Source organism: Python bivittatus, unplaced genomic scaffold (genome assembly GCF_059951505.1).
Source record: "Python bivittatus isolate LINGU-HERP-01145 unplaced genomic scaffold, Pbiv_v1 ctg000400_np1212, whole genome shotgun sequence".
Taxonomy (NCBI): domain Eukaryota; kingdom Metazoa; phylum Chordata; class Lepidosauria; order Squamata; family Pythonidae; genus Python; species Python bivittatus.
In genome coordinates this window covers 8,544,249-8,560,805 of record NW_028277073.1, presented here as the reverse complement: position 1 = coordinate 8,560,805, position 16,557 = coordinate 8,544,249, and the positions used below count along the sequence as shown (strand labels likewise).

At 37.9% G+C, this 16,557-nt stretch overlaps 1 long non-coding RNA gene across 2 annotated transcripts in view; it reads left to right on the top strand.

Annotated features, from left to right (window-relative positions):
• The first annotated feature begins 4,749 nt into the window (after positions 1-4,749).
• LOC148215179 (uncharacterized) overlaps positions 4,750-16,557 on the top strand; it is a 41,776-nt gene continuing 29,968 nt past the window's right edge. The window contains exons 1-2 of one of the 2 annotated variants that reach the window (XR_015796721.1): positions 4,750-5,048; positions 11,827-14,735. This is a non-coding gene — a long non-coding RNA (uncharacterized LOC148215179). The remainder of the gene's footprint in view (positions 5,049-11,826; positions 14,736-16,557) is intronic. The other variant, XR_015796720.1, reaches the window with a different exon arrangement.

The window sequence follows — 16,557 nt, the reverse complement described above, 5'->3', positions numbered from 1 at the left end:
CCATTTTCACAGAAATCTGCTTCAGTGATACCCAGTTGGTGACACAGAAGATTGGTTGTGTATTTAAAAGCAGAACAAAAACAAAGAAAAACAGCGGGTTCCAATTCTCAATAGGTATTTTGATCAGATTCCTGTATTTCAGTGGAACAATGTAATGCACAAGAGTCTTTAGGTTATTCTACGAGGGTTTTGAATTTGGAGACATCGTTGCTTTACATTTTTGTTTCCTTCTCATTCAACACCTCGTCAGGAAAACCACTTTAAAATGTACATTCGATGTCATCTATATTTCAAAAGGCTCAGAGTTCTCTCGAGTATTTTGCAAATCCATGAGGAAAGAGAAGTTTAGAGGGCCACGTATTTGGTAAAGATCAATTTTAATTATCCTTCATAGTTTCAACAAATCCACAAGATAGTAGATCTCGTCTTTTAAAGCTTAACATAATGCAGTGAACTTTAAGTGGCTGGATTTTCCAAGTTATTATTCTGCATATTTTTAATTAGTTAAAATTTAATTAGTTAAAAAACATCAGATTCATATCTTTGACAGACATTGTTTGAACACTTTAAAATTAAGGTTGCCTTTCACATTTGCTAAACGCTAAACCACACAATTACTTTCTATAGGCCGAATATTTCCCGTGTTCGCTTTGTGCAAGTACAGTTGGCGTGTTTATGAAATCATTCCATACTTTGAAAGAACCCATTATTAGGTTGAGTGCTGACAAGTCATACTGAATCCAGTTTGTAAGACCTGTTCCACTCATATTGTACATTAGAATGTTTTAATTTCATTTCAATTCCTCTGCATTGCCTGTGGATCTCATTGGATATGAGGCTTTCCCCATCACCTGGGTGAGGGTGGGATATCTGGGGGAAGGGCAGAGTTGGATGGGAAGGAGATTGGGGCTTGGCTGACAGGGATGGGGAGCCTTCTTGGGTGCTGATGCTGAATGCTGGGCAGAAGCACCATTAACTTGGGTTGTGCTTGCCTGTCCCTGTTGGTTTGTGGCTGTTGGGATGGGTCCCTTTGCTTTGGGGGTGGGGGAGTGTGGGAAGGGGCAGCGGGTAGGTAAAAGGGGAGAGAGAGAGGTAGGGCATTTCAGTGGTGACAAGCATGAGGAGGTATGGTGGGAGACAGGGAGTGCTCCTGGGAAAGGCAGGTTTGGCATTAGAAAGCAGCACCATGTTCTGGCCTCTTGTGGTGATCCCCAGGACTTGGTTTCTAGAACTTCAGTAGCTCTGGACTCTGGCTGTTGCTCCTGAATGCCAGGTCAGCCTGTAATAAAGCTTCCCTCATCTGTGACTTGATCATGGATAAGAGGGCTAACGTGGCCTGCATCACTGAAACCTGGTTGGGCACTGAGGGGGTAGTTCCCCTCTCTGAAATGTGCCCTCCTGGGTTTTGGAAGGGCACCAGCCACACCTTCAGGGTGTAAGGTTTACCCCGTTGGTCTCAGAGAAACTCTCGTGACACGTGTGTTCAGCAAAGCAGTTTACTCAAGCATAACGTGAGTACAGACAAAGCCAGGGTTGGCTTGGCATAGCTTACATGGTATTTTATAGCTTCCCCGTTCCCGCGCTTTACCCGTTGCTTAGTTACAGATGACCCGCAGTAATCCCCCCTCGCCCAAGTGGCAGATTCAGTCCGGTGCTTTTGCCTTTCTGATTGCAGTCTATGGGTTGTGCTGTTGTTGCCTTTGTTGGGTTTGCCTGTTTGCGCGCAAAGCCAGGAGTTCTCAATCGCTTATTGATTGCTTCGCTTCCGAGCCTCTGCGCTTTCCTTTGTTTGCAGCGCCCGAGGGAAGCCGCGCTGATACAAAGTATCCGCTTGCGGTTTTGAGTTAAGCGCCGCCACCTGTTGCCAATCAGCAGAGCGTCTGCTTGCAGTTTCACCTCCCCTTTTTCTCTGCTCATGCCTGGCCTGCGAAATTGACTTAGGCGAAGCTGAGCGGTGCCTTCGCCGTGCTGGGGCGTGCCAGCTGAATCTGACACAGGGCAGGGCTGGGCCCCTGTTGTTATGTGTGAGTCTCTAGTGGCCCTACCCCAGACATCACTGGATGTGAGACACTTTTTGTGAGATTGGAGATCAGTGGAGATTGCTGATCACTTACCTTCCTCCCTGCAGTGTAGCAGCATCCCTGCCTGTGCTCCTGGACTCTGTGTCCAGGTTGGTAAAGGAGTTCTGGCTTATGGTTCTGGGAGACTTCAACCTGCCTTCCCTGGGCCCAGGTTCTGAGTTAGTCCATGAGTTCATGGCCACCATGGCAACCATGGTGCAACTTATTCACAGCCCAAATCACAGTGGGGGTGGGGGGGGATGGTCACATTGGATCTAGTGTTTGCCTCAGGGCAGTGATGTTGGAATGTTAATATCAGTTCCTCATCGTAGATGGATCACTCCCTCTTGGCCCTAGAGTTCTCCACAGCCACCCCTTGCTGCAGGGAGGCAAGGCCTATTAGATCAGCCTTCCCAGGTGGGTAATGGGCCCATTACAGTTACAGAGGGTGCTTGGGATTTCTCCCAAAGCTGTAGCATGCAGATCAGTGGACCTCACCATGGCTTGGAATAAGCATGCAACGGGGGCCCTGGACCGAATTGTACCTATGTGGTCTCTGGGCATGGATCTCATAGAGCACCATGGTTTACTGAGAAGCTCCGAGAGATGACATGGAACAAGAGACACCTAGAGTGCCAACCAAGCACAGGTAAGAGCCATTATTAGGACTTACCCTCTGGTGATAAGAGTGGCATAACATACTTCTCCAACCTTGTTCAGAAAGCTGCCCAGTGGCCCTATTTCACATGACCAGGTCCTTCCTCAGTAAGGAGGAGCCTGGGGAGTTCTTACAAGGCCACTGTGAGGGATATTCTTGGCATCTATTAGACAAAATTGCTTGACTTCACTCACAATTGAACTCCGGCTGGGCAGATGCTTTGGAAGTGACTGAGACACGTCTGAGCCCTGTTATCTAGGAGGAGTTTGAGACAGTTGATCCTGAGGAAGGGGAAAGGTTCCTTGGGGCTATGAGTTTGGCCACCTGGGTTCTGGCTTCATGCCCCTCCTGGTTAGTCAAGGCCTCCCAGAAGGTGGCATGTAGTTGGCTCTAAGAGGTGGCTAATGCCTCTGTGGGAGGGGGTGGTTTGTCCAGTCTCCAACCTTCCCTTTTTAGGGAAGGTTGCTGAGAGAGTGGTTGGTGCTCAGCTACAGAGGGTCCTGGATGAAGCTGGACTCTTTTCAGTCTGGGTTCAGGTCAGGGTACATTACTGAGATGGCATTGGTAGTACTTGCAGATGACCTTTAGAGGGATCAGGATGGGGTGGTGGCCTTTTTAGATCTCTCAGTGGTTTTCAATACCATCAGCCATGGTATCCTTCTGAGCCAGTTTTGGGACCCAGAAGTGGAAAATACCATTTGCAAGTTTCAGTTGGTGATGGTGGAGGGAAAGGTTGAAATCTAGGCTCCTGTAATCTAGAGTGGCACAGGGCTTGGGTCTCTCTCTTCTCCTCTTTAACATCTACATGAAACTGCTGGGTGAGGTCATTCACCAGCATGGGGTATGGTATCATCAGAATACTGATGATACTCAGTTATACATCTCCACCCCTGGCTAGGCAGGTGGTACTGTTGCAGTGCTGACCAAGGGTCTGGAGGCTGTGAGGGTCTGGATGGGAGGAACCAATTTCAACTCAATCCTGGAAAGATGGAGTGGCTTTGGGTTTTTGGCACCCCAGGGTCTGGGCATATGCCATCTTTGGATAGGATAGTGCTCCCCATGACAGAGCTGGTATGCAATTCATGGATACTCCTAGACTAATGGCCTCTTGTGTGCCAGTTATGCCCTTTCCTGGACTGGGAGGCACTGCTCATGGTCACTCTTGCTTTTTGATTACTGCAATGTTCTCTACATGGGACTGTCCTTGAAATCACCCAGAAATTTCAACTGGTCCAGAATGCAGTGGTGCCCACAGTGTTGGACACCCCTAGGTTCACCCGTATTACACCCCTGTTGCGTGACCTACATTGGCTCCCAGTTTCCTTCCAGGTGCAATTCAAGGTGCTGGACCAGGTTATCTGTGGGACCACCTCTTCCTGAAGGTATCTGCCCACCCCACCAGAGTGGATAGGGTGGGCATCCTCCAGGTCTCCTCCCTCAAGCATTGCTATCTTGTGGGTCCTTGGAAGCATGCCTTCTCGATTGCAGCCTCAGCCCTATGGAACACTTTCCCCCCTGAAATCTACAGGCCCCCACTTTCTTATCCTTCAGGAGAGCACTTAAGACCTGGCTCTTCCCCCAAGCACTGGGATAGGGTGAGGTCAGAGTGGGATGAGAATGTAGCAAGTGGCATCAGGAAAGTGTGGTTGTTCTTTTTCTTTTTTAGTTTTCCTGGTTTTTGTGTTTTTATTTATTGTGTTTTTATTGTTGTATATCTTATTTTATTTTTGGATGGTAAGCTGCCAGAGTTTGGCTTTAAGATAGGCAGCAATAAAAATGTTTTAAATAAATAAGTAAATCCTCATGAGAAGTAAAATAAAAATGAAGAATAGAAGCTGAAATGGTTATGAATAAGTTCATGTGCAAAAAAGAACAAGGCAACCATTTTAGCTGTTATATCACCTAAGTACAAGCAATCTGATTCAGTAGCTAAAAATAGCCAATACAATCTTGGCTGCATTAACAGAAGTATTGCAGCCAGATCACGGGAATTAATAGTTCTATTATACTTAACACTTGTTATACTGCACTTGGAGTTCTGTGTCCAGTTCTGGGCATGACCCTTTAAAAAGATCATGAAGAAGCTGGAGCAGGTCCAGAGGAGAGCTATCAGGGTGATAAAGTCTAGAAACCAAGCCTTATGAGGGATGACATGTTTAGCCTGCAAAAGAGAAGACCCAGAAGGCATACAACAGACATACAACTAAAAGGCTGTCATGGGCAAGAACAGTCAAATTAGTTGTCTGCTGCAACAGATGGAATGGCAAGGACCAGGGTTGAAATTAAAAGAAAGGAGACTCAAGCTGAATATTACGAGGAATTTCCTGATGGTAAGAGCTATAAGTAGAAAAAACAGGTTGCTTTAGGTTTTTGAAAGGGGATCTGGGTAGCCACTTGCCAGGAATGCTTTAGTGGCTTCCTACATAGAGTAGAGACTGAACTACATTAGATGATTTTTAATTTAATTTCTTAAGATGCCCTCTGGACCATTCCAAACCTTCTCCTGGTCCATGCCATTCTGGTGATAGTAACTCTTCTGAACTGGAAGCATTGTGAGGTCTTCCATAGATGACCTGGTTCTGAGACAGGTCTATGTCATCTGGAATACCAATTCTGGATCATCCTGAGACACTTCCATTTGGAGAGTTTACTTCCATTAAGTATTGAAGTGCACCCAGAATATCAGGGTCCAAGTGAAAGTTCAGCCTGGTCCAGAAAGAAATATTAGAGTGCCCCAGAATGTTCTGTTCCTGGATCAGTGAATTTTGCACATCCCTATGTTCTGTGATCTGTGTATGTACAATGTAATATAAGAATGATTGCATATGTATTCAAGATGGCTAGAGCATATTTTATTTTTCCTGTAATACCCTATATGCTTGGGACTTGTATCTTTTTGAAATGGAATGTGTTTGCCCAATACCTCCAAACTCCAAATATAGTCTGCCTGCTGAAGGGCTCTACTTTACCATATCAGTGGATGGAAATGGACATTCTTTATGGGATGTCTCCCTTCCTATGGAACAACTGATCTTCCTTCTCTCACACTTTACTTCCACTAAGTAACCAAGTAAGACCTGGTTAATTTAGAAGGCCAAATTTGGGGGCTGACAACCTGGTAGATGTCAAGACCATGAAACTTAAAATATATAATATTATATAATAATATAATAAGGGCATTATTGTGATTAGGATGTGTCATGTTATTAAATGGTGTGTGAAACTGATTTCCCACACCAATATGATTGTGACGGTAAGGTTAAGTTCTGGATTCCTTAACACTGCTGGTCATGTGTCAAATCTATTTTTGGCACACAAGCCAAAAAATAATGAAGGTGCTGGGTGATTTGGCATTTATTTTAAAGCAATAGCATTTACCTCATTGTGAAGTTGTCTTCTCAAAGTTATAGTGATATGGAATACTGAAATAAAGTCCTGCTATATGTGTCTAGAGTGGTTCTGCAAAGCTTCTTCGGTTATCAAGTAAAGGGAGATATTCCCATTTGCTTCAACAGCAGGAGACTGGAAGCTTTTATCTACTGACCCTAATACAAACTTGACTGCTGTCAGAATGTGTGATGAAAGTAAAATAGAGCATCTCTTGTTGTGTATGAAGGAGGCAAGACAGTAAAAGAACAAAACAGCTGAACTCTGTCTTAAACATAAGGAAATCAGTCTCCTTGGAATAATAGTCCACATCTTTTGATGACTGCTTCATTATACTAAACAAAAGATTGGTAAATTGAGTTTTGTGGGGAGGAAGGTGGGTAACATCCCAATTAGAATAAATAGCCAATTGTACTGATTTGAATTCTTCCCAGTTCAACTGCTTAGAACTATATGACTTCTTAAGCAATACCTTTCAAAACTGAAGTGGGGAAAAATTGGTTATCTAAACAGAGCAGTACACTTTCCTGTAATGCAAGATGCAAAGTGAATGTATAAGAATTAGCAACATCATTACCATTTAACATCAGAAGAAACATAATAAAATATATAATAAACTCTTTGAATTTGCAAGGCAGCTTTTCAATCACAGCAATCATGGATAATAAATATGGTATTAATCTTTCTATAAAACCTCCAAAAATGCTTCTCAGTTTGCCCTTCAACTGTAACATTTAATCCCCAACTAATTTTGTTTGTTCTGTGAAACATGATGAGGCCTGTAGAGATCAATATCAAGAAGAATGTCAAGTTTGTTTGACATTCCATGACAGAATTTCTGCTTTGATGGTACCAACAACCTGGCATATTCAAGAAGAGGAACATAAGATGGATTCCTTTATCCTGGATCAAGGATCTGTCTGAACACTTTTCATTTTGTCTATCTTCAAAAGCTAAGCTGGTTGGGGTTGGACTTGGTTAGTGCTTTGATGGGAGACTACCAGGAAGTCTCAGAGCTGTAGGCTAGACTGAGATGTTGAAAAACATTCCAGAAGAAAGGCAGTATAATGCTGCTAAGAAAACTACTCTCACTTGTGGGCATCTTTACCTTTTCATATATATTCTTTATTATTACAAAGTATGAACTACATTAAAAAAAAAATGCATACACACAATTTTATGTTGGCCCAAGAAAAAGTAAGAAAAAGATGAATTGCATAGAAGTTAATTGATTGTTCCTGGTCAAAGGAATTGAGAAATATCTTTTTTTAAAAAGGTTACTAAGCTAGTGGTGAAGGCACCAGGCTAGAAAGCAGGAGACTGAGTTCTAGTCCTGCCTCAGGCATGAAAGCTGGCTGGGTGACTTTGGGCCAGTCACTCTCTCCCAGCCCAGCCCACCTCACAGGGATGTCATTGTGGGGAAAATAGGAGGAGGAAGAAGTATTAGGTATGTTCGCCGCCTTGAGTTATTTATAAAAAAATAATAAAAGGCTGGATTAAAAAAATCTAAACAAACAAACAAACAGTTAATTGCAAGGGCATGCCCAGGAAGTCATCAGGCTTCAGTTTGACTCAAGGAAAGCTTTACCTTAACCATACTACAATCTCTATGACCATCATAATAATCTACAACATATTTATATCATCATCATCATCATCATCATCATTTCAACATACCATCTAAGTTATTTCTCACAATATGGGCACCACATAGCAGTAGATACAAATTAAATGTATGGACCAACTGTAAGAGTCAGTAAAGGCCTTGGTCTGGCAATTAGGAAACAGCCCAGTTCATCTGAGTTAGCTTCAAAGACTTACCCACCTCACCTGTAGTTTGATTTGAGGCCAACTCTTAATCTCAATTTATAAATCCAAATTTCTGTATCTCTCAATTATTATAATTGGAAATCAATAGGTTATCACAACTTTCTTTTTCCTGTTTGGTGGATTGAATGTAGTTTTCTGCAACCATAAACTTTTATAAGAGGATGAAGTTTTCCAAAATTTCAGAGACAAAAATATAGGCAGGTCCATTCTATATTCTTTTAAATTGTAATTATTTGTTTTTGTTTTTGTTTAAAAAAAACATTGCTGATTATGCTTTTATTTCCAAGCAGAACTGAAATCCATTTTCATAAAAAGTTGATACTTCTGAGATAGTACCTGCCACGTTTTGGATGAATGTGTTCAGAAAATCTGCAAGGACATCTTCTACTTTTAGAAGTTTCCAAAAATGTATTTCTTCTTATGGTTTTGTGGCCATTTGTTATGAAAACGAAATATTATACTGAGAATCTTAAGATACCTGTAGAATTTCAGAAGCTGTTGTGTAGAAAGGAGAATCTTCAAATCTTAGTATTTATTCATTGAGAGAGGAAATTATTCAATCCTCCAGCCCTTTTGGGGGGCAGTTTATATAATTTGAACTTCTCTCTTCTAGAACTATATTTGGAGATCCCCAATGAAAACATTCTCACAGAACTACAATCATTACCATAACTCTCAATTTCCCCTACCTTTGCAGTGCCTTATATGGAGCATCTTGGGAGAAGTCAACTATGTCTACAGATTACTGGATATTATCTCTGTGACCCTTAATTTCCAAATCACTCATGAAGCTTTACAGGGGTTCCAACTTAGATTTAGTCTTCTTCAGAAGAGCCTGTCTCAGTTTGGATATCTCCAAAATTTGTCTGAATTACCTTGATTTGATTCCAATTTACAACTTTTTATTATACTGCCAATACATACTAGTTAATTTACGCTCCCACATTTTCCTCAGCTCTGCCTAATTCCTAGAGGCACAGGCCAGCAGGGAAGTGTCCTCATCTAAAGTCAGTGATTTCAAACTGCTTAAGAAAGCCCATCTCTCTACTACAGGTGGGCTGTGTATGTGTGTTATCTCCTGAGCAATACCTGGAGAATAAAGATCTGAAACTGCAGTGAGTTATATCAGAGGGAAAGCATTTCTCATCTGACTGTTCCTCATGTAATTATATTGACAAATATCTAATTTCTCCCTGAGTTGGTGCCCCTAAGTTGCCCCTATGAGGCAGACCAGGCCAAGAAATCAACTTCACAGAAAACTAAAATCTACTTTTATTTAGATTGGCTAACATAATCTTGCAATTCTGTTTGTGCTCTCCCTCCTTTCTCTTTTATAAATGTGTAAATTAGGGAGGTCTCTGTTTAAGAAGTTTGCACACACTTTCTACATGTCCAGGACTTAATCTATGCTTTCCTTCTCATCTCTGTGGTAACAGCTCTCCCCTCTCTCTCTCAAGATCATCCTCTTTACTCTCTGCAATTGGATGAAGTATTATTGTAATCAGATGTTTTAAGAGGTTCCTTCTCTTTAACAAATCCTTAAAAGATACAATACATTGTACAACAGTTTCTGAGCCTGAGTGAGAAGCATGTTTTTATAGAAAGGATTACAGTTTAGAAGATATGCCTTATTTTATTTATTTTATTTATATTTCAAATTTAGTCACCACCCATCTGACTCAGAGAGTGACTCTGGGCAGTTTACAATAAAAATAAGAATAAAAACCAATTAAAATACAATAAAAACTAATTAGTTATTCATAGATAACTAATATATTCCAAGGAATTGATGGTATATAATAGGTTATCGACCTACAGGAGCATCTTCAGGGTGCCAGCCACTGCCAGGGTTGGTTATCCCTTCTCAAGCCCCATGCACGCTGGTAGTATCAGGTCTTCACACCTTTCTGGAAGGCCAGGGGAGAGGGGGCCTGCCTCACCTCTGGGGAGAGAGTATTCCATTTATTTATTTATTTATTTATTTATTTATTTATTGTTTTTATTTATAGAATAAAAACTATTTTTGGAATTCATGGAAAAAGAATTGGTTTCAAGGAAACAAATGAATCCCAGCCCTTCTTATTTCAAAAAGCAATCACAAAATAACTCAGTGTTTTACTGCAGTTCTGGTTTTAGAAAAGCTAAAATTTGACATATTTTGAAAAGAGGTTTAAGAACACCAAAAGCTTTTTTTGATATTTGATAGCTTTAGGTAATATCTCTTGAATATTACTGTGCTTACAAATAATATGCATTTTTAAAGGAGTGCATTGGAAGATTTATCCATCTTGCCCTGTCATAATTTATTATATAGTCCTGAGCAAGTCAGAGTATTCTCAATTTCAGTTCTTTAGACTATTTTTGCAGTGACACTCAAAGTATTCAGCTAAAGTCAGGCACACTGATGAGAGTAAATTTCTAACGTAATTGCTTGGTAGATAAGAGTGAATTTTGTTAGATGGCAGCTGAGGAAAAAAAAAAAAGTTCAGATGAAAATCTTTACCCCATGTCTGAAATTTAATTTTGAAAGCTCGATGCTAATAAAAAATATTAACATATTAATATTTTGTTGATTCAAATATCCCTCCAGCCTCAAGTTCAGGATCAACAGAAGGTCCACCTGTTACAAAGAAGGAATTTTAATTTTTAAAGTCAAGATATAATATAATTGAGGATGGACAGAAAATTCATTTCAACAATTAGATAAATGATGAGAATTTTGAATATGTATGGAGTGGAATTCTTAATGCTACTTTTTTTTTTCCTACCAACAAAAGCATTTTCACACTTTCAGATATGGCAAATAGATGAGAATTTTACCAAATCCTTATTGCATTAAATATACTTTCTTGTCTAAAAAGGGAAACCACCGGTAGTAATGAACACTTTAAATGTTTCACTGATATTACAAGAACTTTTCCCTCTCTACTGGATTTACAATGGAAGTTTTTTGGGTAGAATAGCTTATATTTTATAAAACTGAGATTTTGTCAAATTTTGAAAAGATGGTTATATGTCTTAAAGAAAACAACCATTTAAATTAAGGCCAATTACAGAAACATAATAAAAAATTTAACATATTTTCTTGCACTTCATGCTAATTTTGAGGACAAAAAGCTTTATTCAAACTCAAGAAACATACTATTGAAAATTAACTACTAGGGCTTCTGAGTGAGGTTCTACAGTAGACTAGATGTCCCTGAAGGAGCAGAGATGGAATTGCAATAGAGATTGGTGATGAGACAGTGAATTCTAGCTGGTGCAGTATCTCTGGACAAGGAGAGATTGTGAGATTCCCCACTTGCACTCTGGACAGCTGCTCCTCATGAGGTCACTGCAGGAACTGAGGTTTTTGCAATCGACTCATGAGTCAAGCAGCTGGGGGTTGAGGGATTTCAATCAAGCTCACAGCTGTAATGTGGCCTATATGGACACAAGGTTTGCAGAAGCCTCATTTGTTAAACACTTTTGAATGTGATTAATTTACAGTTAAAGAGATTTTAATCTTTCTGGATTAAAGGTGGAAAAAAAAGGCTTTAAATGATTTAATTTTTCACCAAAATCTTAAGAATTGGATGTAAGAAAGTTTAAAACAGATAAAGGGGACAGTAGTTTTGAAAGATTAAATTTTGGTAAAAGTGTTTTTGAAAATAATAGAATTAAACAGGCAGACAGACCTGATCTTCATGGGAATATTATTTCTTTAGCATTAGCAAGTGTAGAAAATTGATGGACTTTACAAAAGAAACATAAAGGTAATATGGGCCAGGTTGTGACAGTGACTGTAACTACACAGTGCCATTTATAATTAAAGTATTAAGGACACAGAGAGTAAAAACAGGGGGGGAAAAAGAAGCCTGCCTTTTACTTTCCCTCTTGTTTCACTTTTAGATTACAATATTAGAATGGCAACCACCAGAAAAGCAGCAAAAACAGGAGAAAGGAGGAGGGGATCATTAGAGCAATGTGATGAAAGAGGAGTTCACCAGAATTGCTTCAGAAAATGTTTGCGGAATTAGGCAAAAAGTTGTCTGAATCACTTAATACTGAATTCACAGCTTTTGAAGAGAAAATGGATGAAAGACTTGTAAAGATGTAAGAAGAGATGAAAGAAGTTAAGAAGATGGAAAACTCTGTACAACTAGTGACTGGACATGTAAAAGAAATTAATGGCAAAGTGGAAATTTTGGAAAGTAAGAAAGAGGTTATAAATAGAGAGATGGAAAGAGATTTACTAGATAATCTGGCATTATTGGAGTTGAGAGAGAAGGAATTTTCTTGAGATTCAGAGTGGTCCCAGAGAATTCTGGTGAAGAGTTTAGAGAAAAGGTAATTAAAGCTTTATCATTTTTATTTTATTTTTTTGAATGAGATGAAGAGGATACAGAGGCAGAAATTGATAATGTTTATAGAATAAGTACAACATTTTCAAAATTAGGAAAAGTTCCAAGGGATGTCCAGGTGTACTTTGTCAAGAGACCAAGTTCTGCAGCAGCATGTTAATACAAGGTTGAAGATTGATAATACAGATGTAATTGTGTTTAAAGAAATTCTGATTAGAATACCGCATAAGACAAAAGGTTACTTCTTTCTGACTGATAGACTTAAACAGAAAAAGATTCCATTTCAATGGGACAAAGTGGCAGGAGTAACTTTTACTTTCAAACAGCAGAGGTTTTGACTGAATTCTGTGCAGAAAGTGAAAGAATTTCTAGAAAAATCAAAGAAGAATTGGAGACAATACAAATGGATGTGACAGATGAGACAAAAATCCTTACAGGAAACTGAAAGGGATGATACTAATTAGATGCCACAGATATTGACTTTTCCAAACTTTTGGCCTGATTATGGATTACAAATGCTTAACATGGAATATAAATGGAACAAATGCTCCTCAAAAGAGAAAAAAAAACAATTATTTGAAAAAATTAGAACAAGATATAATTTGCTTATAAGAACATATATTAGAAAAAAGGATATAAAATATATGAAATATATGAAATATAAAATAAAAGAGTTGCTTTATGTGAGATGGGCAGCTATATAAATGTGACATATAAATAAATACATAAATACATAAATATTTGACTTACAAAAATTTGGATGAATAATTTATCTCAGCAGGAACAAAAAAGAAAAAAAAAGAAATGGAGTTGTTTTGTGTATAAACCCCCAATTACAACCAGAACTTATATTGACTGATGAGCATGGTAGATATGTTGGGGTGGAAGTTAATTTGCATGGGGTTAGGACTCTGATATTGGGAATTTATGCCCCAAATGAGGATAAAGCAATGTTCTACAAAGGACTAATGGACAGACTAATGGGTTTTTCTTATGAAAATTAGTGTTTAATGGAAGATTGAAATGGAATGATCTCCCCACACATAGATAGAACTTCTAAGAAAACTATTAAAATTACACAAGGTAAACTACCAAAAGTTTTTTTAAAAAAAAATTTTATGGACAGTTTAGAGCTTGTTGATACATGGAGACATAAAAATGACAATTCAAGAGAGTATACTTATTTTTCTGAAAGACATAGATCTTTTCGAGAATAGACATGATTTGGATTTCAAAGAATTTGACTACTAAGGTTCATAAAATAGAGATATTGCTAAAGACCTTTTCACACCATAATCCAGTGAGTTTGGTTTTTAAATGGAAACCCAGTTCTTTCAGATGGAGGTTAAATGAAATGCTGTTACAGAAAGAAGCAATAGTGGAGGACTGTAAAAAGAAATTAAGAGTTTTTTTTAAAATAAACTTAATAAACATACAGATGTAAGAATAATTTGGGATGCAAGCAAGCTTTCATGCGAGGTAACTTTATACAACATAATAGTGAACTCAAAAAGAAGAGGCAAGAGAAAACACAAGCTATTTTGGATGAAGTAAAAAAAAAAGAAGAGGAATTTAAAAAGTTTCCAATGAAGATAAATATTTCTCAACAAACTGAGCTTCTACAGCAACAATTATCTATGTTAACACTAAGAGAAATGCAAATAAAAATGAATTATGCAAAACAAAACAAAAAAATTGAGTTTACAAATAAACCAGGAAAGTGGTTGGCATACAAATTACAAAAAGAAAAAGAAAAGAAAATGATATTTAAATTACAAGAGGGAGATAATGTAATAACACATAATGTATTTATGCAAAAAGCATTTCATCAATATTATTCCAATTTATAGAAAGGACAAGAAAATAGATGAATACTTAAAGAAACAAAATTTACTGAAGATTACAGCAAAACAGAAACAAATTATGAATGGGCCCAAAACAATAAGGGAAGTTTCTGAAACTATAAAAAAGACTAAAATAGGAAAGGTGCCTGGACCAGGTGGGTTACTGGCTTATTACTATAAATGCTTTGAGGATGAACTTTTACAACTTTAACAAAACATGATGAATTCTACTTTACAGAGGGGAAAGATGTCAGAGAGTTGGAAAGGGGCTAATATAGCATTAATACCTGAAGAGGGACAAGATATGACTTTAACAAGAAACTATAGGCTGATATCATTATTGAATAATGACTACAGGTTGTTAACAATGATTTTGCCTGAAAGGCTGAAAATAATTTTGCAAGAATTTATTCATGAGTATCAATGTGGTTTTTTATCTAAAAGACAGTTAATAATATAAGAAATGTGTTGGACATTTTGGAATACTTGGAGCAACATGACAAGAAGCAAGCATTGATTTTCTTAGATGCAGAGAAGGCCTTTGACAACTTGAACTGGCCTTCCTGTTTAAAGTTTTGGAAGATATGAATTTGGAGATGATTTCATCAAATGGGTAAGATCAATTTACACTTTTTTATTTTTTCTTTTAAAGTTACTTACATTTCAAAGAAAGCACAAATAATTGTCAATGGAGATCTAACAAAACCCTTTGAGATACAAAAAGAAATAAAATAGGGTTGTCCACTGTCTGTTTATTTTAGTTTTTGAAATAGTGAATAGAGATATAAGACAAGATGAGAGAATTGTAGGAGTAAAGGTTTTGAGAAAGAAACATATAAGTTAAGGGCATTTGCTGATGATCTGGTCTTGGTTCTGGAGGATCCATTAAAGGGATAGAGACATTGATGGGAAAATTAAAAGAATTTAGTATACTAGCAGGTTTTAAGATTAATAAACAGAAGGTGAAGATGTTAACAAAAAATATGAAAATAGAAGATCAAACAGAATTGATGAAGAAAATGGAGTTTAAGATTGAGAAAAAAGTAAACTACCTGGGTATCACCATGACTAATATGAATTGTATGTTATTTCAAAAAAATTATGTTAACTGGAATGAAGATAAAAAAGATATGTTAAGATGGGAGAAATTACAATTGTCATTGTTGGGGGGAGTTTCTGTAATAAAAATGAATGTTTGCCTAGAATGATAATTTTTTTTCCAGACAATACTGGTTCTGACGACTGAGGCACCAATTAAACAGTGGCAAAAGGATATGTCTATTTTTGTATGGCAAGGGAAAAAATCATGAGTTAAATATAAGGTGTTACAAGTTGCAAAGGAAAGAGGAGAATTGGGTTTACCTGATCTGAAATTGTATTTTTCAGCCTGCTGCTTAGTCTGGATAAATGATTGGGTTTTGGTGAGAGATAGAAGTCTTTTAGAGTTAGAAGAACATGACCTGAGATATGGGTGGCATGGATATTTGTGCCACAATAAGGTTAACATCGATTTTAAAAATCACTATGTTAGACATGCCGTATTGAGAATATGGAATAGAAATCCAGGTTGTGCCCCAAAACACCTTTGTGGCTATCAGCACAAGAAGCATTTTATAGGTGAGAAGCAATAGGCAAACACAAACGGTTAACATACCATTAGATACTAGAATTCTGTCAAGGGAATACAAAATAAAATCAAGAGAATAACTGCTGACAGAGGGACATAATTATCAATGATTTTCCTATTTATGGTTATCCGAAACATTCAAAGTAGACAAAATAATGTATGACACTGAATATTCTAAGACTGACTTTGAAATGGAATTGTGTACAAATGGTGAACATGTGATCGCTAAAATGTATAAACTTTTATTGAAATTTGAAACAGAAGAAGAAGAAGTGAAAGAATGTGTGATAAAGTGGGCTAAAAGGTTTGGTTATAATATATAGATGGAACAAGGGACACTATGTGGTTGAAAGGACTGAAATTTATACTGTGTTATAACCTTAAGGAGAATTTTTATTAAGTGATGTACCATTGGCATATGACACCAGTAAAATTATCTAGAATGTATAAAGGTACTTCAAATCTATGTTGGAAATGTAAACAACAAGAAGGGTCATTCTACCATGCTTGGTGGACATGCAAAAAAGCTGGAAGATTTTGGGTTCAAGTGGATACACCGATTCAGAGGATTTTAAAGATTAATATACAGTACAATTGAATCCAGAATTTTTCCTCTTGGGACTGATGGATAAACAGTTGGAAAAAAGTCATGGAACTTTGTTTTTATATATGATAAGCACAGTGAGATTATTGTACCCACAAAGATGGAAAGATTTGGCAATACCTACAATGGGGGTATGGTTGGTGAAGTTGATAGAACTTGCTCAGATGGCCAAGCTGATCTGTCTGATTAGAGAAAAAACAATAT